The following is a 24,983-nucleotide window of genomic DNA, read 5'->3' as shown; positions in this document are numbered from 1 at the left end:
AGGGAACAGGTTTTATCTGCTTGACGGTGACACACTCATTGAACCATTTCTAATAATTGAATCCGCTAGGAGATTCAATTATTAGAAATGAAGATAATTTAAGAGAAAGAGAGTGATAGCGGATGCCACCAAGTGAATGTACATAAAAAGAGCGAGAAATTTTCCTGCACGGCGTTCAATAGCAGCATCATACAGGGGAGGTTCCCAAGGCCTATTTTATGCCGCGTCAATAAAAAGTCTTTGTTTTGGGTGGCCATGAGACGCGGTGCACATCTCCGCAATCTTGCACCCTGCTTGTTGAGTTTTTTTTTTTAATTTTATTTTACGTGCAGCGACCACTCGCCTTGTACTTTATGTTCTTTATCTGCCAGATCACGCTTTTTATTACCATTCACACAGCTATCCTTCTGAGGATGCGACGGAAATAAAGGAGATCAATGGTAGTATGGGTAGATTGATTGGAAACCCGCAGAACATGGCAATTTGTTCCTTTTTGTCATAGTTTTTGCTCCACGAACGATTAAATGGCGATAAATACCGTTAACAATGGACTGTCATTAATGGAGGCGCCTGGTGCTTCATTCGTACATACGGGTGATGGTGTACTGGTTCCACCGGATGGTTTGATCGCTGACTGCCAACATGCAAAAGGAAACGAATGCTGAATACAGTGGATGAGCTATGTGAAAATAAATGTTAAAACCCTGCATTCAATCTAAACAACTGGCAATACAATGTTCTTGAATGTTACGTGCCTGATAAATACCAAAGCATTACAATTGGAAGGGTTATAAAATTTATTAGAAATTCATTCAAATTGATAAAGCTATTTAAACAGCACAACAATTCAATCGGAAAAATTTGCTTCATCACTATAAATTACTGCCCAGCCATTGAGCTACCAATTTCATGCTGCAAACTCTCAACTTTCAAAAAAGAAAACATGCAACTAATTTTTGTTTTGACTACACTTTAGTGAACAATTTATTCAAAAGCTGTCATTCTTCGTAACATGCATCAGCGAAACGTCACACCATTCAAACGCCTCGCACGCTTTTGACGAAAAAAAGCGAGGAGTTCAATTTTGTCAGTTTCACCTGGCCTTCTGGAAGTTGTCTGTTCTGGAACAGTTGGAGAATATAGCATTCCCCTCGATGCACTAGTGCATACCTGCCATTTGGATTCGAGTTCAAGTAAGGATTGAAAAATAGTACACACATACAGCAAACTAAGTCATAATTGACTAAATAATAAATTTTATTTTACACTATACGTTCACATTGATGCAACTATTTTACCAATCCTCGATGTTGACATAGCGCCGTTCAATCGCTCAATATGTGACTGAAAAAAAAGAGAAACCGAAAAAGGAACAACATACAGAACGGTTTATTTCGTTTTGCACTCGTGTTGATGGCATCTGCAAGAAACTCTAACACCTATTAGTTATGGAATCTTGTTATAGCATTAAATTCCGAAAAGCATTACAGGAGAGTTTGAGATTGGAGAAGTAATGGTAGTTTTTGGTAAAATAATGTTACCCTGTTTATATCAACAATATGTAATAACAGCGTTACTCTATAAAATAACATTCCACTCATAACTATCAACATTATAATGAATTTCATGTTGATTTTTTGCTATAGATATAAAACAATGGAAGTGGCAAAATCTCCATGGTCCTTACGATAATATTCTTACTTGTATTTTCATCCAAACAATATCCAACAGTAATCGGAATATGTTTTGATATTAGTAAAGCAATTTTTAGTAACACACAGCCAGAATATTAGTCCTTGTTATGAGGCGAAGGTCCATACAAGGTTTGAACTGTTGATGGGCATGTTGTCACCACGGGGCTAAATAATATTGATTTTTTATGAACGAAGAGAAAATGAATTTATTGAAATATATGTATGCCATAAAAGAGGTTCGGTTTGAAAAAGAGTAAATCACTTCGTTTGATCAAGAGAAGAATAAAAATATGTGTTGCAAGCGTTTAAACAAACAAACAGACTCACATTTAATTTTCTCTCGCTAGAAATGATTTTTTTATTGCATTTCTATTTTATGAATAAAGTGTCAATTAACCAATTTTTTTTGCTGATTAACAAAATCATTTGCGATAGGTGTGAATATTGTTTGTCTAATGGCCACCTCGCCCCTTTTGGGTAAATGCTTTGCAATTCTTAATCACTTAATTGACAATCAACACATATAATGTTGCTCTAATAAAAACAAAATAAATCAAAACCAGCTTTGTTTTTAAAACAACCTGTTTTATTTTATTTCATTATTCATGTTATCATGTATGTATTGCTTATTTTTCGAACTATTTTCACAGTTCTGGAATTCAATAATTTAATATCGTTGAAAGCTGTTTTTAATAGCTACTTGATACTTGCAATCGATACATCATAAAACAATATATGTAAAAATCGCTATAAAGAAGGCCATTCTTAACATAATGAATAATGAAATTACGTTATTCTTAAATAAAAATATTACCAATAACAGACTTAATGAAAAATAGTGGAATATTCTAATATGAATAACCTTACATTAATTAATTCATTAAGATATTTTTATCGTTTTTTAAACGATCGCTTTACTAATATTTTTTTGCATAAAATTGACCTCAAGACACTCCGAACACAACAATTCGGTGGCAAAAATCTGAATCCAAATGTAAGCGAAAACAAGCGTCGTTGGAAGAAACATGTCTTCCTTAGAATTAAAAACTGCACTGCAGCAAAACACTAAATTAAAACAAAACCAATAAATAGATGTTACAAATTGAACCCGGATGATGACGGTTTTTAACTGCTGGCCTTTGCTTCGTTCTATTTTTCCACTTGATGGTATCGTGTCTCGAGGTATGGCATGGCGTATATGGCCAGCGTACGAACGAACGTACGAATCGAAGTCAGAAATCATGCTAGTAGAAAATGGATTTTAAATTGTTTCAAATGGTGCTGGTGGCTGCACTTCTCGGCACACATTGTCCATGAGAAGGCAGCGGGAGGTCAAACACAACCTTGTGTGTCATGGTACCGTGGTACATTCGTGCGGCGATTGCAATTGCACCGAATCACAGGCTAAGCTGGAACGCGCGACAAACCATTGGCTTACGGTTCGATGGACAACCATGTTTGGATTTCGGATTTGTTCAAAGTGTCAACACACTTACACGCATACAGACAAACACACATCCTATTGGCTTTCTGCCTCTCCAAATCAATCCAAGAGAAAATGTAAAACCGAGGACACATAATGGATCCATTCCCACCAACACCGAAATGTACCATTGGATTGGTTGGGAAGTGGGTAGGGTGGGTCGGTGGTGGTTTTGGTAACAAGCAAACAATGTTTGTGGGTTTTCCATTCCAACTTTGTGCAATTTTTTCTGTTGCATTTTTCTCTTTCTTTACCGGTTCTAGTGTGGCATCTTTGTCTATCCACTTTTTATACGTTGTGTAACTTTGCATTGCAATTACCGTGGTTGAAGACCGTAATGGAAGCAGGAAAATCGAAATTTATCGTAACCGGTTCTCCATTAGTGGTCACTGATGTTCGGGAGCCGTACGTTCCAGAACCGGTTGCGTGGGAGACATTTGGAAACTGTTAAGATACTGGATGGAACACGACAATAGCAGCAAAATTTAAATATTCTTCCATTCCTCATATTGTTTGCTATTTAATCGCTGGCCTGTTTGCATGCAGCCGTAATAATATTTTTAGCGAAGTGTTTGAGTTCATAGCCTTAAGTATAAGAGTTTAGCTAGATTAGGTTAAGGTGCATGTTTTTGTTGTAAAGCCCTCGTGGCAAACAATTGGAGTAAATATAGTATAATATAATAAAATAGCATTAAACAATCAATTGACGAAATCATTGTGTTTGTGTTTTGATTTTCTTTTAGTTACTAAATTCATCAAAACAGGGGTTGCCGATAAGAAAGACTACCCAGTTTATTTCGAGAAGGTCATCTATGAGGTGGACATCGACGAGAATGTGGAAATTAATCACAACTTTCTCAACGTCAGCGCAAAAACGCACGGTGAAGGTAAGTATTTTGATACACCATACATAATGTTTGAAAAATTTCCTTGAAAAAATATACAAAAAAAGTTGATAGTAAGTGATAAAAAAAAATTATCAATATTTTTCCTCACTTCACTTAGTAAGAAACGTTAAACAATTAGACTCATTTTCAAAAATGCCTTTATCTTGAAGAGAGTCAGCAGGAAAACACATAAATAATGTTATACCAAATATTTGCCAATTCATTCAGATAATTTTCTATGGACTCTGATAAGGGCGTCGAAGCATGAATTCTTGAACAAGGCGGTGAGTCCTCAGCCCCATTAAAAAGCATACCTCATGTTATCCCAAAGGTCGTTGGTTTTCCTGTAGAAAGCCAACGTGGGAGTGCACGATGTCGGCCTGAGCAAGAAGTCATGTTTACTTCCATTTTTTGTGTACTTTTCTCCTCTCGACACCGTTTTCCTGGGTAGCCTACAGCTGTAATGCATTCGAGTTCGTCCGTCTTTACTGTACGCTTTCCTCTGTTTGTGTGGATATATGTGTGGGTGAGTATGTGTGGTTGTTTGTTGATGTGAGTGCGAAGGTACCATACCATACCATACCAACTGTATGGAGATAAAAGAAAAAAAATACTCTCCGGTTTAATTTGAAACACAGTTGATCATTTTAATGTGATTGACGACAAACTAACAGTCCATGTAAAGCACGACGACATGTCTCCTTAAGTGTGATTGGTCAGTGTTGTTTAACGCTAATAATAATGATGTTGCTGTTGGTGTTTTTAATAATTTGCTAGGGGATGCTATTGCTGACTGCTGTCCCAAATCCGGTACTAGAAAAGGTCCACCTTAGATTAAATCTGAATTATCCAAAGTAATGAAAATTGAAGAAAGAGATTATCGTGCATTCTGTAACACAAGATCAAATGATGCCACAATAATCTATCGAATGGCACATTCTAAATATCGATATGTTAATCGTGTCCTGCACCATCGTTATGTAACAGGCTTTCAGCTGTCAATGCGCAAATACCCTTGGCGTTTTTGGAGCCACATCGAATTGATAATAACACGCTCAGATAACAGCATACATTCAGTTATACAACAAAATTGCAAGATGATTTTCAAACAAACAGAAATTGCTAACGCTTTTGCTAATAAGTTAGATAATCAATTTTCCACTGAACATCGTGATCAACGACAAGTATCTACTGCGCTTCAAACTCTACCTAGAGTTGCTATTACCATTTGTGTGTCCAACGTGAATATATTACTTGAGAAGATATCAGCAACACTAAAAACACTAAAACCAGCAATCAACCCTGGACCTGATGGTATTCCATCTAATTTATTGAAGAGATGTATAAACATACTTTTGCATCCATTACACCACCTCTTGTATGTTTCGTTACATTCTGGCAAACTCCCTACCCATTGGAAATTGTCTTGGACGACTCCAGTGCATAAAAAAACGCGAAAATTTCTCTACAAACAATTATCACTGGATGCTACTGCCAAGGTTCTGGAGATGTTAGTTTATGATACTTATTGCTTATTGCCGTTCTATCATCTCTTTTCGACAGCACGGCTTTGTCTCTAAACCATCTGTGACCACAAATCTGCTAGAGTTCTGCACCGTGTGTCACGAGGCTTTTGCAGCAGGTTGTCAGGTTGATACTATCTACACAGACCTGAAAACGGCGTTTGATCGCGTAGACCACACTACGCTTCTTGCCAAGCTAGAACTTTTGGAGTTCTCAGTCTCTTATTATTAGTTTGGCTGACCTCTTATTTAAAAAAACTGTAAATACTCTGTTCAAATCAATGATGTCGCCTCAAATTCATTCAGTAACCCATCAGGAGTTCAACAAGGGAGCAATTTAAAACCATTGCTATTTATTTTATATATTAATAACGTTACGTACATACTGCCTAGCCATAATTGTTTGATGTATGCTGACGATATAATTTTTTTAAATGTAATTCGTGTGCCATGTCACTGCATTGAGCTCCAAAAGCTATTAGATAGGTTTGTGATTGGTGTGAAACTAACAGTCTGTCTATTTCCGTGGACAAATGTACCATGTTTTCCTTTAATCGTTTAAAAAATCCCATGATTTATGATTATAAGCAACTAGGTGCTGACCTGGAACGATCATTTATCCGTGATCTAGGGGTTATGCTTGACATTAAATTTTATTTACACGTCAATTACCAGACTATTATAAGTAAAGCGCACAAAATGTTAGGCTTTGTTAATCGCCATTCTAAGACTGTATACACATTGCCTTTAGTCACTTTACTTGTCATTTGTCTGATCAGTACTGGAGTATTCTTCTGTTTTATGGTGTTCCTACTCGTCGATCTGGATAAGGAAACTAGAATCCGTAAAAAAAACTACACCCGTCGTATCCCAATCAACGCACCTCGGCACGACGCTCCTTATCGCGCAAGGATACTGGGAATTCAATCTGTCAAATAGTATGGTTGCCTACAGTGTATTTGATGCAAAAATGCTAACACACAACATCGACGCTCCAGATCTGTTAGCACGATTAAGTTTAAATACTCCAGCTAAGATGCTTAGACACTATGAACATTTAAGTAACGACATACGTAGTAGAAGACGACTTTATAGCTATAACGAACCTTTGTTGTATATGTCTGGCAGCTTTAACTCATCTTATAAAAATTCATAAAATTTCGATTGATACGTATAAAAATAACCTATTGGTTTTGTTTAACACTCTTGAATACTATAAAACTGAATACTTGAATGCTTGAATAATTATTAATGTTAGATCTATGGGCTTGTTCTAGCTGATTTCACTACTTTTGGGTGTATGTAATGAGTTGGCTTGTTGCTCGCTTGGTGGTCACTCGTATAATAATTTTATTTATAACATAAAATATAATTCTAATCTAATATCTAAGGGAGTAGTGCAATCGTTTGCTATTATTAGTGTAAGTGAGTGAGTGCTACACATTACGCGCGATGCGTTATGTGTGTTTTTTCTATACGTAAAGCGTCTTAAGAAGCGGTTACACGTTGTGTCATCACAGATCGTTGGTTTAAGTTATCACTGTGAAGGCCATGCAAATATTTTACTAAATAAATAAATAAATAAATAAATAAATAAATAAACGTAAAGCTGATTTGGAAAAAAACTGTATTGATAAACCATTAAAATATCCGTTTGCACTGCTCAATGTTGATCATTATATCTCCACGTCATATACAAATGCGCAATTATACAAGCATTCATTTTGAAACCTATGTCGAATAAAACATTTTCTAACTTAATAACACAAACCGTCATCACTTGACCACTTGAAGTTTCGTGTTGTGGCGTGAACAGCAAACATACCTTGTTTGGTTCACATTTTCCATTCAGCATCGAACATCATCCGAATAAACGGTACGCAATAGTTGAAAATCTTATACCCTCTACGTTATCAAAGTCGTTGTATTAATGTTTGAAGATTTTAAAATGAATAATGAATCTAGTGTTTATACATTAAACTGGAATAGCAAAGGTAATGAGTTGACCACTGAAAGAAAAATGCCACAAAACGGAAACTTTTCTCGCAAAAGCATTCATTACACTATCGCCGAACAAGAAAGGCATTTATTTATTACTGAAGTAACAAGCAACACTCTTCACTCCAAACAAGAAGCAGGGAACGCGCTGAAACATTTCGCACGCAAACATGCCGCGATTCAGTTGCGTGGAATGTTTGATGAGGATTTCTTTTTTGCTATTTTTAAGTATAGTTTTTGCTGGCGTAAGAGCTGGTATCTCAAGCTTTAAGGCTTCGGTTTCGTTACGTTTGAACTAATTTTGAATGAGCAAAGCAATATCAAAACTAGGCCACATACTTAAACAATGATAACTTTTGATCGACTACAAATGCAAACGAATGGGAAGGTTTATTTTAGTGATGGAATGTAGGAAAACTTCTAAACAGGAAGCACCACCAACGTCAGAACCACCACCAAGTCATCTATACAAGTTCTTCCAATGCCGGTCCGACCGTGTTTTCTCAATCACCAAAACCATCTGGCTGTAACCGTAGCGTTGCTGTCTGGCTTCCTTTCGCAAATCCGAAATAAGCGTAAATCTATAAATGGAATCAAGCAGGTTGAACGAATATTAAAAAAATGCTGTCATTTCCACTAGCAAGGAATACGCTTGGTGGAAGGTGGGTATTAATTCAATTAATTAATCCCTTTACGAAAGTCAGTCAAGGCCATGACCATGGTGTGCCCGAGGTTGAAAACTAGCTGATTTTTCAATCAGTGTGGCTTTTCAATCCACTTCGCTGCTATTCCAGAGCCGGTGATTTAATGTGCCACCGGCTTTCGGTTAAGCTTGGCTGGCTTAATAAATATAGCGTTGGTGATTCAAAAATATGAGCAAAGGAACAATCTAAAATGGACGCCAAGTATCGCCCCGTTTCCCCGGTGGTGGTTGTAAAGCGCATTGGTACTCGTGCGTAAATTGGGAAAAGCAAAGGACTAAAATGGAATATAATAGCACGAGCTGCTCGCTGGTAATAGACAAAATTCTGTACCAGTGCTCATTCCACGGTACCGTGAAATGCGACCAGTGAGAATTCTTGTCTTTTTGGGGCACCCAAACAAGTTGTCGATTAGCGCTGAGACAAATTAGGTCCTTTAATGTGCAGGGTTTGTGACGGGCGAATATAATAGAGCTCGCGTGCGTGCGTAAAGCGACGCAAATCAACAACCGTAAAATTAACCAGGTCATAACTTAGCTTTACAACCAGTTAAACCTTCTTATCCCTTCAACCGTCAAACACGCTAATATGATTTGTTTGTGATGGATTAGCTTCTAGGAAGTGTAGAATCATGTTACTTCATGAGGTGGGAAGGTTTTGATGAAGGCAGCTGATCTTTTAACCGTTATTGATGGTTACGATATAATTATTTCGTCTATTTTGCTAAGCACTTATGAAACATTTAACCCTAATGAATTGGAATCTATAAGGATCTAACGTAATCAATGATGAATTCGTTTCTGCTTGTAGTTGTGTGTGTTTAGTTAATTATTTATGTACCAATCTATTAAACTATTTTGTTTTTTAATATAAAGAAAGTAATCTATATAGAAAAGAATTTATAAAAAACATAAAACTTCTGATTGTCATGTTGATTAAAGAAGAGTACGTATGTATCATTAAGTGTAATGGATCTTTGGAACCAAATTCTGCTAGCCTAAATTCTGTACTTTATAATGCTCTTTCTTATTAAAAAAAGAAAATGAACCAAGAAAAAAAAGTTGGTTGTGACACAATTTAAAAAATTTGACATTGAAATAATTTCAACATACAACACGGTCCTAGATAGGGTAAACGTACCTATAGTGATGGTAGTACCAATAGTGGTGGTATTGCACTTAAATGCGTCTCATTCGACAAATTAACAGTAGTTAAATTCTTTATCATAGTGTGACAAGTTCTGACCTTCTACAAAGGGTTTAAAAGTTAAATGGGGCCATTCTGTTACGTAGGGACCGAAAAATTCATTATTATGTTAAATGTGTCAACATTTTTCCAAAAACCTTAGAAAAAATTTATTACGAAACTCATATTTTTGTTAATTTTCTAAATGACCACATAATAACGCAATCACTAGTATTTTAACATTATTGTTATCAAATGATATTGTTTTATTAAAATTTATTGGCTTTTGACCATATTTACGCATTTTAAAGTGTTTTTTACGATGATGCTATCATAGGGGAAAGCGGGGCAAAATGGGCATGTAAAGCAGTTTACTGAATATTCCTTTGGATCTGCAACAAAACACAATTTTTATTCCATTATTGTATGCCTCCACCATTTATCTATGAATTTAAAATTGCCACATAGAATGAAAACATCTTAAAAACATGAAAATAATATTAAATAAAAGTTGATGTTTAACGAGAAGCTTTTTTGACACGCGGGGTAAAATGGGCATAGCCCTGGGGCAAAATGGGCATATGTAAACAAACTGTGAAACGTCAAAACACTGAGTCGAAATGGGCCACAACAACTGTGCTTAGGTCTATGCTTTTGCACACGTTTCGTGAAATGTATTTGCGTTCTATCCTTTGTTTTGCTGTTCAGGAAAGCCCTTAAAATTCTTCCAAAAATATATGATCAAAATTAAAACATTTTTTAAACGTTGTAATCTACAAAATCGAATCTTTTGAAGCTGTGCCGGTTAACATTATTGAGGCGACAAATACAACACCATAGCCTCACCAAGCACCGTATGTCAAAAGCAACTGCCCATTTTGCCCCAAGCGTAACTGCCTATTTTGCCCCACGTGAAGCATTTTTGGTTTTTTTGTTATATTAGTAAAAATACGCATTCAATCACCTTGCTTTCTTCAGACAAATTGTAAAGAAATATCATATCTTTAAAAATATATCATGAAAAACTTCAACGCATCCCTGTGACATTCGTTTAAGCTTATTTTCTAAGTGGTAAAAATTTCTCAATATGCTCTATACTCTATACTCAATCAATATGCTGCTAAACCTTATTTTGATTTTTTCTTAGTTATTTGTTATGTAAGGGTTATGAAACTTACATGGTGTTCATAGAACACTCTAATGAATACATTTTGAGGATTGGAAAATATCTTTGTAGTCAAAAAATGCTGAAATAGAGGGTGCCCATTTTGCCCCATATGTCCGTTTTTCCCTGCTTTCCCTTATGTACGCAAAATAGGCATAGTTTCCTATAGTTGTTTTAGTTCTCAAATCGAGATGAATATGACATTTGAAAAAATCAACATAAATGAGTTTTCTGTCAGTAATTTACCAAACAAAGGCCAAATTTTGATTATCTGGCTGAGTGAAAAATCGACTTTAAATCAAGCTTCCTCTTCCGGGTATGGGTTGCCGACAGGTGTTATACAGTATTTTAGTCAATATTTACATCAACCAAATTCATAATTTTGTTTCGATCAAATTATGTAAGAAATTGAAATTATGGCAGTAATCCTTGCTATTCATACGGAATCAGGTTCGAAACTAAGTTTCATTGACATTATACACCGGTTTTTATGCATCTTTGTTTACCACCACTATAGAAACACAATACGACGATTATAGGAACCATACCAGCATTATAGGTACAACGATGCAGTCACAAAAATATGTATTTTTTCGTAAATTTGACGTGTTGTGATTGCAAAGATAAAACATATTCCAATTGCTATGTGTGAAAAAATTCATGAATTTACCTTCATGATACTTTAAGTCCATTGAAACTCATTTGTACCACTAAAAATTGCACCACTATTGGTACATATACCCTACCAGAAGTTATTACCGTCAAACGCAACAAACCGGCTCGAATATGCTACACGCGGATACACTGCTCTGGTCGTTAATACACCGACCATTCTGCAGCGCTTTGCAGAGCACGGAAGCTAATGTAAACATTCTTGGGGAGCGAAAGAACGTACAAAGCATATTTGGCTCGAAGGGAAGTACACACAGCTGAGTGTATTAATTATATACTAGCCTGTAAAACTTTCGAGATGTTTACAAGACCTTTTAAGCTCGATCTGACGACTAAACGAGACCGTTGCCAACGCGCTGGCAGTATCACCTTTTCAAAAACGAGGAAGAAAAAGTTTCCAACTCTGTTTCAAGTGATTTTTACATTTTGAGATCTTAATAGCAAGTATTTATTCGTATCTACAATTAGAGTATATATGCTAATGGCTTTACCTTATAACGGTGGAATAATAGTTTCCCACCTTTTCACGATTTTTTCCCTAGCGTCAACACTTTTACTTTTGAGGTGCCTACGCTATCTCTGTATGAGGTGTTTCAAGTGTTCTGTATAATGACAAAACTATGGATGGAAATTCAATCCTCTTTTTATTGCCTTTCTCGGCTAAAGACGAATTGGTCGCATTGATTGTGGGCATGGGGATTTTGTTTTGGGCAGATCTGTACATAACACATGCATATTCTGGTGCATATTTCGTATGTAGCCCTACATTTTCAAGTGCCTAAAGTTGCTGCTTTCTTGGATTTTAAATTAAATTTGAATTTAAATAGTCGCGTTCTCAATACAGTCCAACAGTGGCATGATTCAAATTGTTCCAGGTATTCAAGCTAAAAGAAAATTACACACCCTCACAATCCTCGCCTAATTTGGTTCTAGCAACATCCCTGAGCGTTATAATATCGAAATGTTGCTGGAGTAGAGCTGTAGAGCATTTTCTTAAGCTCCTGTTTGCAAATCTCCATTTTTTAAAAGCACTCTCCAATTCCGTTAAGAAGCTTATGCTAGGTAGCAAAGCACGGGAAAAGTAACAACAAAAGTGTAAAGTATTCGCTTAAATAAAAAGGATTACATCGATACAACGCCAAAATCCGATGATGGTATTCGTGGCTGTAGTTTTAGCTGTAGTACATACTGTGCCGCGTCTAGTAAGGGGTAGCGTCACCGATGTCTTTTAGATTTTTGAATTGCTAGAAACATAGTCCGTTGGTGCTTGATTCCGGAGGAATGAATCTCACGGTACGTAAAAAAAACTTCTCCTTGCATGCAGAAGACGGACGCATATTTACATGAAATTGAATGTAATAACTGTAAGGAATAAGGAAACGAGAGGTGTAGTCAGTGTATTCAGTTCAGCTTTGCTTTTGTTCACGGTGACGTTCGCGGTAAGATTGATACTCTCATTGCCTGCTGTCAAGGCCTCGATACCTCGCTGTCATTTTGACGTTTTTGGGGGGTGGCTCTCTCATCGTACATAACCTTCCTGGAAGTCGTGTCTTGCTCCAATGATTGCTTTGCTGCAATTTTATCTCATAATTAGTTTGCTACATCCTCTCATCTTTACCGCTATAAGTAAATCGCTAAACCTAAACCGCTATAGCCACCGTTATATTTCATTGGATCAGTGAACCTGTCTGAAACGATGTTGTGTGGATTATGTTGTGCTATATGTACACCATCTCAGTGTATACACAGATCGAGTGCTGCGCAAATATCCTCATTCGTACTCTGCTCGTTAGCTACAAATCTATCTACCGTTAAGAAATCAAACGAATCATTGTCGAGAGTAATGTTGAATATTGATATTTTTGGAATGGTTGGGGGAACGGTTCAAAACAAAACGTTTGGATAGACGAGTACCAGGTATTTAGAAACTTCAAAAATAGCTATTGCAAGGTACATACTTCACAAATTCCAATTCGCTGGTCGTGCATTGTTACTATATCGTCCTTTATCTAGTATCAAAAATTTCATTTCTATCTTCATTATACCGGGATTAAAAACAGCATACCTCGGAACATCACCAAAGCGTTATATCGATGTGTTGGGAGAAGAACCTTGAGTCATCATCAAAATAGACAAAATAGCATCTTATCAACCAGTCTCATGTACTTTCCCTCGCACACGCGTAACATCCGCTTACGCTACAAAATATTGCCATCAAAAGTTGTGCAATTCTGAAGTCATTGCAGTCGTCTTACCAACTCTTGTACCACTTCCTGTGTCGATTACACGCAACCGGCTGCTTCGCCGCAACATCCGCTTCGAGCAAATGAACACGCTTGTGGATTTCATGGTCAAGCATGGACTCAATTTGAGGATTTAAATTTGCCAAAAACGCGCACTCTTGGCAACTAGTACCGGTCCGGACGATTACATGTTCAAATCAAGGGAAATGACTTGCTTGTCTTTGGCAAAATCTCAGCTCGGCTGATTAGATTAAACTGTTACTGTACGGCATATTTTTGGGTCAGACCGTCTGTCGGTGAAGAAAACAGGCAAAGACATTCAAACCACCGCCCAAAGCAGACGATGGATGACTTTGCAGCGCATTTGGATCAGCGTCATCCTGCCATATGTCTGAGTGGGACCTGTTTTTCCTGCGGGACTAGGAAGAGTTTATAATTACGAAAGCTGTTTGTACTCCAACAGAACATAGGAAACCATCGCAGTAAGGCCGGGAAAGTATGTTGCTGATTTTTCCCGTTGGATACTAAAGACCCTGGTTTTTATTCTTTTCCCAAGTGGCATTATTTTCATTACAACTGCCATCTTTGCACAAAGGATCTTAAACTGGTTGCGGGTAGAAGAGGAACATATAATGCTGTCTCGCTACCGAGCTGAGCTTTTTACTGTTTCCTGAACTAGAAAGACGAACTGATGGCTGAGGATTGCATAGTATTAATTATAAGCAAAATGTGGATAACAGCAGGACAAGGGTAAAAAACCACAACATACATACACGTACCCAAGGGTTCAAAAATATTAATTCTGTAAGTCTTGTATTTCAGAATAAAGTCGACTAAGTCTCATATTTTTAAAGGCAACATTTTGCTACAATATTTACCGAATGGTCTCTGGATTGTCCTTCTAGGCATTGGACCGTAACCTATTCCGACCTTCGATCGGTTTTGTGATACTATAAATGACTCACTATTCTCCAGATTTCAAAAGGCATTTGACATATTTGTCTATGATTCTGAACCGAACACAAACAAATGTTGACACTGTTGTGACCTTGCAACACGCAAACATTGAAAATTTATGAAAAAATCAGTTTATATTCATTAAATTCCACAAAACGGAATTCGTTGCTGAGTGACAGGTACGTACGTGGATGTACTGTTGCGAGAAAAGATGCGAAGCGGATTTCGCTTAAAATCACTGAAACAAAGTACTACACGCATTTTACATAATTGAATTACACAAAATGTAAACGACGCTGTATGGGTTAAGTTCTTTGCGATAACGCTTGTTTTTATCACTTTAAAGTACGGATTGAATCTCTCACCTATTCCCATCATATCGCGGGAAACAAGATTCTCAGATACACACTTTCCTTATTCATCAGCTTTCACGTGTTCTTTGCCGCTTACTTACCACTTGGGAATTGAGACGTGTTGAGGATAAGCTAAGATGCACACATTCCTTTGTCAACCAATGGTTCGTAAGCATATATCAGGAAAACTAACGCAAAAACATACACATCCACTTCCTCGGTAGCAGTTAGCTGAAAAAAAGCTTTCACTTAACAGAAGGCGGAAATTAATTAAAAAAAGACAAGCACTTACTCACACACAAAACCAGTAATGAAAACGCAAATGATTCACCATAGGAGCATTTCCACCATCGTTCGTTTAAACCTGATCGCTCCACCGTGTTTAATTTTAAACGCGTCCATAATCCTTCGTTAGCTTAGTTCCCGTTTATGTTGCACATTCGAGAGACGTGAAAGAATAAGAGCGCGGTTCACCGAATGGTAATTAGAAAACTGATTTAAAATGATAATTACTTCATAAACTATTACTTTGTACGTACAATTAATTAGTAAATCCTAAGGCGGAAAAAAAATGAAGGAAGCTAGGTAAAAGAAAATTTAACCTTCCACAAATACAGTAACCAACTGATAGTGCTTTCTACTGATTTAGTAAGGATGTGGATGCTTTCAAATGAGCTTTTAAGATTATGATTTTGCGGTTGATGTATGGTGGCGTGAAATTTCACGCGATGCAGGATGTCAAGCGTCTATTTTTAATATTTATACCGGTCTTATACCGGTAGCTCCAGAGTGTGTTGTAGCTAGTGCTTTTAAAAGAAATGCTAATTAGTTTAAATGCAGTCACTTTGGACGGAAACAGCATCAATCAGCTGCTAGATAATTCGTTCATGGTTCATCGATTTTTAAAGTATCCTTTAAATGCAGAGTTTGATACTAAAACAAAGGATTAAGATAAAAGCGACTGGACACAACAACAGACGCAATACAAAATGGAATGCCGCTGACGTTTAATGGAATGGACGAATCCATTCCATCACTTGCATTAGCTTCAAACTGACGTGAAATAAAAGCATCTGTGTCCGTGTCGTTGACGAGCACCCCCCATCCATTGTCCATCTCCCTGACAGATTTCTTTCTTCACAGACGCAAACTCAACCTGCTAGCTCCTCCGTAACGCCCAGGAATGGCTAAATTGAAATTATAAATCAACAGCCGTCGCCCAAATTCTCACGGTTCCGGTGAACGGTGTTAATGACGGGAACGATGTTTTAATTTAATTATTTTAATAACGATTTCCCATTGCTGCGAATCGAATTTCCTTCGAAATCCAGAAATGAGTGGAGTAACAGCAAAAAAGGCATAAAAATAGAAGGTACCCAAACCTAAGGTAGAAAATAAACCAGGAATTGGAGGTGCAGTTTCAAGTGAGGCTTAAATAGGAAGCTGTCGGGTAAAATGCTTGGGGCGATCGTTTCTTTGAGGACATGATTGGCGTTCTTTTGCTTCAGGCAAAGACGTTCACGCTGGAATTGGTTGTGCGTAGTAATTGGATTTCAAGGAAAGATTCAGGAGTGAAGCAATTTGATACACAGTTTAATTTTATGAAATATTTAACTTTCAATTCTACTTGTTGGCTCATGCACAAGCGATTACAGTCACTGAAAATGATTTTTTTAGGAGAGTTAAGTTTTGCTTTGCAATTTAATATATTCAAAGTAGTAAAAGCGAATTGTTTTTACAATTTTTAATAAAATTTGCTACATAATATTATAAGAATCAAGATATAAGCTAAATTGAAAAAAAACTTCAAATAGTTACATCTGGTCGATCTTACGATTCCGGATAATCTTTTCTTTCATGTTTCGGTGTTACTTTTCTAGCGTTCGATATTTACCGGCGGTTGTGGCTTGTTCGGTTGCAAAATTAGAAGAGGGTTTATTTCTAGAACCACAATTATACTTATAAACTAATCGCCCGAGCCGAAAGCTCAAAGCTCAACGAAACAATCTTCGTGTTTCGTTAAACACGATTCGACGACAGGGCTTCCGTGCCTGTGTCTAAACAACATCATTAGCTGCAATCCACTAAAATTACACAAAACTTATCTATCGTGAAGTATTTAAGTATAAATAATGCTTGTATCTAACAAATACTTCTAAACAAATGAAACTGCCGAAAATAAAACCAAGGAGACTGAATAAAGGTTAGATTAATTATAGAATTAATTATAACATTTAAACAAATGAACTCAAACGGACAAATAAATAAAAATTAGCAAAGTGAAAGTTCAAACGCCTACAAGTTCTTTCTCCCTGTTCCCAAATATCACAATTTTCATCCCACTTTCACACCCGGCGTAATTTTATACAATTATCTTCATCTCCCTGCTAGGTCGCTAGGGCTTACAATATCTCAGCAAAAGCCTGTTTTATTGTTCGGTTGTCTATAATGTAAGTAAATATTTTGACCCCGCTAGACGTACATTTAACGTTTAAGCACTTCAGACAGCCTAGTTCTCAACCTCAATCCTTGTCAACGTTATCCATCAGGCGCTTGAAGGCATCTTCTGGTAAAACACAAAGCACGTTTTGCAAACCGTTGCAGAACGGGCTGCCATTAATAAAGAATGCAATAATAATAATAAAACAAAGTTTTATAATCATATCATTCAATTGAAGCGCCACCCTACCAACAAAAAATCCAGGATAATTTACAATGTATCTTCCAAAGGCGTTACGTACAGATGATTGAACGTACTTTTGAAGTCGTCCCAGAATTCTCCTATCCTGGGTCAAAGGCCAGCAACGACAACAGCATGGTAGCTGAGTTGCGCGCAAGGATGCCAACTGGTATTTCTACAGTCTGAAAATCAGTTCCCTATCGCGACGGACTAAACTGGGACTATATAGTACTTATATGGTGTCGGTAGTCACATACGCCTCTGAGACATGGACACTGTCCAAATCTGACGAAACCCTCTTAGCCGCGTTCGAGAGGAAGATGTTCAGAAAGATACTTGGCCCTGTATGTGTGGAAGGACATTGGAGGATCCGTTATAATGACGAGCTATACGAGATGTACGGCGATCTCACTGTCGTGCAGCGTATCAAGCTCGCCAGGCTACGGTGGGCTGGCCATGTTGTACGCATGGAAACGGACGACCCAGCCCGTAAAGTCTTTTTAGGCCGTCCACAAGGACAGAGGAGGCGTGGTAGGCCCAAATTGAGGTGGCAAGATGGCGTGGAGGCGTCCGCCAGTAAGGCCGGGATAACGGACTGGCAGACGAAGGCGCGAGACCGTGAGCGGTTTCGGACACTCCTGAGGCAGGCCAAGATCGCAAAGCGGTTGTAGCGCCGGATAAGAGGGTAGGTAGTGAGGTAGATTTTTCAGTAGTTGGTAGCTATTAAAAAACGACAAAATATTTCTCTCCATTTGAGTTTTTTATTGATGTGCGGAGATTGCCAGTCCCTAAGTTCATATTGATCAATGTTTTGTGTTATTTGATACAGTTTTTACATCGTTTGTTGCCGTGCTATGATGTTACGAGATATGATAGTTCAGAAAACACTCACAGACATCACAAAATTTCAGCAACCACGGTTAATTGTGGCTGTAAATATTGTCGAGTACAAACTTTACGACCGAAAGAGCCAATTTATATTAAAATCCATAATATTGACCCTGAATGGTAAAATAAATAGTATACATGTATGGAAGTTATACGAAGTATAAAAAGGTTACAAGAACGTTGAAGTATAACAGCTTATGGAAGAGTAGTCTGTTCGAAACAAGTAAAAATTACCATTTTGTACCATTTCAGGTGTAAAATATAGAGAAAATTTTTTTCGCTTCCCACTTGTGGAAAGCATTATTGTACTTAAGGGACTGTTTTATATTTATATTCATGTTTACTCCCTACCCAATGGTGCCGGCACTTTCAGATTATGTTAGAAACTTTGACAGCCCTCAATTTGCTGCTGTATGCTCGGTACGGTTTAGATTTGAAGTTGTTCTTACTCTAATGGCCAACGATCCACTTGGTGAAGGTAGCAACTTGTGGAAACAAAGATTGAGGTAAAAGCCAAATGACACCGGCATCCAGGGATTCGGAAACTTTTTCCTTGCCGTGTTGCAGCACTACGCCCCGGTCATGTCTCGATCCCGGTACGAAAAGCTTGCCTATAAAGCATGTGTACTGGTATACCTTTGCAGCATCCCATTCTGAGATTATTATAGCCTTTATTATAAAATCATTTTCTATCACACTCTCTACAGCGACCGGTGCTCTGGTTGCAGGAGTTTCACAATTGGACAGCCCCTCCCAATGTTTTCAGGGATAATCTTTAACAAGTATTCTAATAGAAACACAACATGGCACCGCTACTTAAAAAGTCAAAAATAATTGCTTTTTAAACTGCCGGTGGAAAGTTTATGCCTGCTTATATGAGGGCATTCTGTTCTTCGTACGTACCTCATCCCAGAGCAAGCTCATTTGCGTGACTTTGTTGTTGTAGTATCAACTTGTGATTGTTAAACACCGTACTACAACCATACACACCCGAACAGATTCTGGTTGGATTTTGAGAAAAAACGATCACTTAGAGAACAATTTTCGAGTCGAAGCAGTGGGAGAAAAAACAATTAGAATTCTGTAAGATATACTTTATATTTCGATGAGTTATCTGCACCAGATAAACCCAAGACACCGTTTGTCTAGATTGTGGTTTGTGCACTCAAAAATAGCTTATCACTGTTCCCTATCCTCCACAAACAAGCCAATTATTCACCACTCATCCACCGCAGCATTTCATCTCATGCGTTCTATACTTGCTTGAGCAAAATGTGCAGCTTTTCTAGTTTCTTCCGGCAATAGAAATTTTCTCCCGCACATTGATACTACTTTATCCATTCGCATATATTACAACCTATCTTTTCACCCACATTACCCCCTAGTTCGTTCTACCAGTGCGGGAAACTATTAGCTGTAAGTGCATTCGGCCGCAATGAATATAATAAAAATTCCAATGTTGTTTCACCGAGCGCAAAACGGATATGTTCTTAAACAATTACCTTCTCTACGTAGCCCTTGTCCGCTGCTCGGTCGGTGAGGGGGGAATATCGCCGCAGAGATATCTCCTGTTAGTGAGAAGGCTTCGTTCATGTTTTCATTTTGTTTTTTTCTTGTTTTCTCCCCGGGTAGATTTTCTATCGCCTACAAAAGTAGTATCGAACCGATCAGTTCACGGCGGCATATGAAGGACAACACAGGCGACATAAAAAAGGCTCTAAAAACATACTCCAATCCTTACCAGGGAGAGCTATCGCCTGTTTTTTGCACTAAAAATGCTTGCACGTGTGCCGGTTTACGGTTTGAGATGATGCGAAAGTTTGACGGGAAACATATTTGATCGCACACTATTGACGCCATCAAGGATGTGTATTGAACGCCCAAACACATTTACGATTATTTATTGCACTCCCGGGAGAGAGCAGGGAAAGACGCGTGTGACACAAAACGAGGCGCGGTCGAGCGACCACCGTACGTTGTGTATATATTGTGCACATTATCACATCTTTCACACTATGGCACATAACGCATGTCTCTACTGCGAAACGCCAAAGGCTCATTGCCTTCCCATGATCGGTCCTGCGAGGGCACTTGGGCGTCGAGCTAATGAATGATGATGTTTGCGATTATTTAGCTTTTATCGTTTGTTCACGAGCAAAGTTATTCAACTGGAGTCTACCTTCTCATCGCTCACTTTGGCAGACGTTGGGCACCATGGACGGTGGCAAAGTATAGTCATCGGAAGTTCTACCACCGCTCGTCAGGGCGAGGTAGCGAAGTGAACAAGATTAACTGCACACGAAATAGGAGATCGTTTGCTGGAGAGGATTTAGCGTTAAGTTGCGGCTCCATTTTCAGCCCACTGCTTATTCTTGAAAGAGAAATACAGGAAGGATATCAAAACTTGTTCAACGCTGTTAATTATTAATGCACAATAAGTCATGTGAAAGAATTTCTTCATCCCAAAGCGAAAAGCGTAAAACATTTATGAACGCTACAGTTTATCGATAGCGCAAAACTTGCTGTGGTGTAAGTTTTGGCTCGCCCCCCGACAGATAAATATCATTGCGTGTGCTCAATTTTCGAAAGTGGATGAGAGTATGCTTGGTGTATGGAGAAAATTAAGTTGCAAAGTTGAAAAATATATATTGATACGCCTGTTGTCATGCAATTCACGTAAGTTTTAAGTTCCATAATAATGTTTCCTTTGTGCAACTTTCGCCGTACCAGTGCCTTTTTTTTTGTTACAGTTTGCTTTCATCACAGCTTTAATTTTCATAGGAAGGAATTTTAAGTACTAACTTAAAAACTGGAAACAGTTTCAAACAGTCGTTTTTGGCAATAGCCAAAAGCAACTAAAACATCGCTCTTCGGCTGCTATGGCAACAAATCCACAAATTACGCACCATTTTTCTAGGAAGCGTACTGAGAATTCTGTTTCGTAATTGTTTTTGTCTGAAAAAGGTTTCTTTCGTTAAAAAAGAGCCAGATTATGACAGCCATTTTGTTGCAAATATTTTTCAGCACCACTAAGTAGATCCACTCCCGTTGAGCGGTTTCAGAGACCGTGGGCGTGACATTATAGGCCGTGGAACGGCATACACGCTAGCGAAGAACGGTTTTGGTAAAGGTTCTGAGACATTTTCCATTATAAGCTGTCTTACTTATCAGATTGACTCCTTCGCCCTTTTGAACATGACCCACACCACCGAGAGTGGAGTAAAGCTTAAGTGAACAAAAATGTGACATAGAACGATCGACCAAAGCGAGAGCAAATAATCCGTCGTCACCGAACGACAAGAAAAGATTATTATATTTGATTTTGTTTTTTTCTCACGCGCGCACTCGCCCAGATCCAGTCTCGCATACAGCCGGATTCAAATGTATCGCTTTGTTTGGTTTTTGTTTTCCGGTTACATCTTTGGAACGAATGGATCAGAAAATCTGTGGGTGAAGCGTAAGAAAAAGTAGCGAATAACGGTCTAGGTGGATCTTACATTTCACAGTACCATTAAAAATCACTTGCCCATGCCGAAGAAACTAACTTCTTCTAGGTAAGGGCGGGTAGCTTTAAAGATTTTTTTTTCTTTCTAATCTTAAAGGCATCAGGAAAACTGTGGCACGTTTGCCACATTTATTCCTTTATTTTGGCTAGTATATTTTGACGTCGCTTGCTGATTGACATTTTGATCGGTGCTTAATATGCTTCGGGAATGAAGCAAAACCACACATACAAAAACTTTGATTTCATGTTACCTTTAGCTACTACAGAGAAGGTTTTTGTTTTTGGAATCACGAATATGCCTGGCATGTTTCCCACGTAAGATGGCATTTAACCGAAAACTGATTAGCTCATAAGCTTTGTACATCAATTCGACCCATTCTAAGCAAGCAACTTGCTACTTTACACAAAGTGCAGACTATCCATTTGTTTTAACCAATCAACCATAACCATTTCTGTGTAGGGTTTATCCAGCAACAGCTTTACACGTACAAGAATATGCGTCAACAATTCAACTAATATCTAGGTCAATGAGAAATGAGAGCCCTGAAAATAACAGTGCAGGATTTACCAGCCAGTGTGCTACGAAGAACGCTGATCTAATGATAAACTAGCAACTAATTGAGCGTTGATACCACCATTTCCGGACAGGCATTCCTTCATTATCACCCCGAAAAAGCCCTGCTGTTGCACCGAAATCGAATTCGTTTTCCTTCATTTACCCGTAATCCTGCATGGAAAGCCAACAGTTGTTTCGGACAACTTCCTGGCCGGATGGCGTTTTAACGCTTCGCTGTCAAGTAAAGCAGCTAGAACGAAGCACAGAAAATGGATGGTTCGCTTTATTCTGCTGGATGACTGTACAGGCCATCGCCCAGAACGTTACCAGCACCGGTGGTAGATGTAGCATACAGTTGGTTCGTAAAACGTGGCTTCCTCTTTCCATAAATTAGCAGCCTGCGATGCTAATCCTTCCTGATGACGACATAATCAATTAACGGAACAATCTCCCGGCTGTGCTTCTGTGTGAAATGATAGCTGAGGTGCAAATACGAGCTTTTCTGTATGTTTTTCTGCGCTTTTTCACGGTCTCAACGTAAATTCGTTACGTTGATAAAAAAAGGCCCAGAGGGTTTGTGGCTATAGCTAGAAACGATTTGATTCCGAACATGCTGTGGGTATTCGAAAAAAAGGTCACTTTCCTGGAAAATTTTTAGGAATGAACGTGACGCAACAAAAAGGATTGAATCGTTGAGGTTTGATACGAAGCAGGCGAACGAGCTATTTGTGCGCGGGTTTTATGGTTATCACACCACATTGGACGGCCACGAAACCGTCTGTGTCAGGTGGCTATCGGTTGTTCCTGAATCTCACTTTCGAAATTAGCTTTTGGTGATGGTTGGGGTGGCACTGGAAATGTGTTAAGCATGAATATCTAAATGCTTGGTGGACGAATTTTAAATTTCGAGAATCGATAAGGCTTACACATAGAAATAGTATCAAGTAACACGCTTAAATTTCAAATCAAGTATTATTTTCGCTGAAAACTGTTACACGTTTTAATTTATCGATAGCGGAAAACACAAATGGTAACGTGTTGCACTATACTAAATGCAGTTTCTTTTTGGATTGATATAAGAGAGCCGGTCTCGTAGTACAGTCGTCAACTCGTATCACTTAACAACATGCCCGTCATTGGTTCAAGCCACAAATGGACCGTACCGCCATACATAGGACTGACTATCCTGCTATGGTGGGTAATCCATAAGTTACTGAAAGCCAAACCCACAAGTGGTACAGGCAGGCCTTGACCGACAACGGTTGTTGAGCCAAAAGAAAAATAAGAAGATAAGATACAGCACGATTGTGATTATTTATATTGCATCTCTTGTTAAATGTTTCTTAATCTGCATTCTTTTATTCCCTTCCGATCTGTTAAATAAGTAAATAGAGAGATTTTAGTTTTCCTCCAGCTTTGTTAATCACAAAAATTGAAATGACACCAAACGCCAAATAAAAACAGATGAAATAATTTATTATTAATTAAAGCCCGTTTAATAATGCTGTTTAGTGTCAACGACTGCTAACAAGACTGTTTAGATGGCTAGAGTAGCCTATACCGAACAGATCGATCGTTTGTCCCAACACAAAATTGCAACAGGTGTTAAGGGAAAAGAAAAATGATTTTTCAGATGAATGGCTGAAAATATACAGTCCGATGAAAGAGGCTTATCAGCTTGAGCGTTTCAGGTTCAGGTTCCTTGCTTTGTTGCCGCATCAAAACCACGACAAAAGAAGATAAAGTATGGGATAATATTACTCAGCGTAGATTTGTTGTGAAAGAGAGAAAGTGACTTCAACAGGATATTATGTACAGGCAGGGGAAATAATAAAAAGAGTGAGAGGGAAAGTGAAGACAAAATATAGCATCCATAACGACACTTTTTTGGCTATGGTTTCCATTTTCTGATACGCTTACAGCCTTCTGAAAGTAAGCACGCGAAAACATAAAAAAGAAATTGTGCTCTGATTTATTACACCGCATATTGAAAAACGCAAAAAGTAATCAACTGAATGAAAACGAATGGGCTAGATGTGTATAGTGATCATGAACTTTTTTTCATAACCAAATGTAATCAACAAATACAAACACTGTTGATGAAAATTCAGGTAACACGATGAACTCTTCTTTGCTTCAAGGGGCAAAAAGATAGTCTTTTGTCAGTTTTGGAATTTTTCCAGCTGTATTCTTTATTCCTTCACTCGTTTTCATCGCACTGCTCCGTTTTTTTATTTGTTAAACTTCCAAACCGATTCCTCCCGTTGTGTGTTATCAAAGAAGTCAGTACGCTTCTAAAAAGTAAAAGAATTATTGCCACATACCACAAATAACGATTTCTGGTAAATAAACAATAAACTTTCAGCTAAAGGAACCATGTAAGTGAAATGCTGAAACAAACGAGCTATTTTTCCTGTTTGAATTTTCCTGCAAACGCATAACGTGACAATACTTCCTGACACGAAAGACACGCTCGTAATAATTTCTCATTTT

At 37.9% G+C, this 24,983-nt stretch overlaps 1 pseudogene; it reads left to right on the top strand.

Moving 5' to 3' along the window:
• The window catches only part of LOC121595659, a 140,412-nt pseudogene that overhangs the window by 71,365 nt on the left and 44,064 nt on the right, over positions 1-24,983 (top strand).

Source organism: Anopheles merus, chromosome 3R (genome assembly GCF_017562075.2).
Source record: "Anopheles merus strain MAF chromosome 3R, AmerM5.1, whole genome shotgun sequence".
NCBI classification, from domain to species: domain Eukaryota; kingdom Metazoa; phylum Arthropoda; class Insecta; order Diptera; family Culicidae; genus Anopheles; species Anopheles merus.
This window is presented reverse-complemented; position numbering and strand designations above follow the sequence as displayed.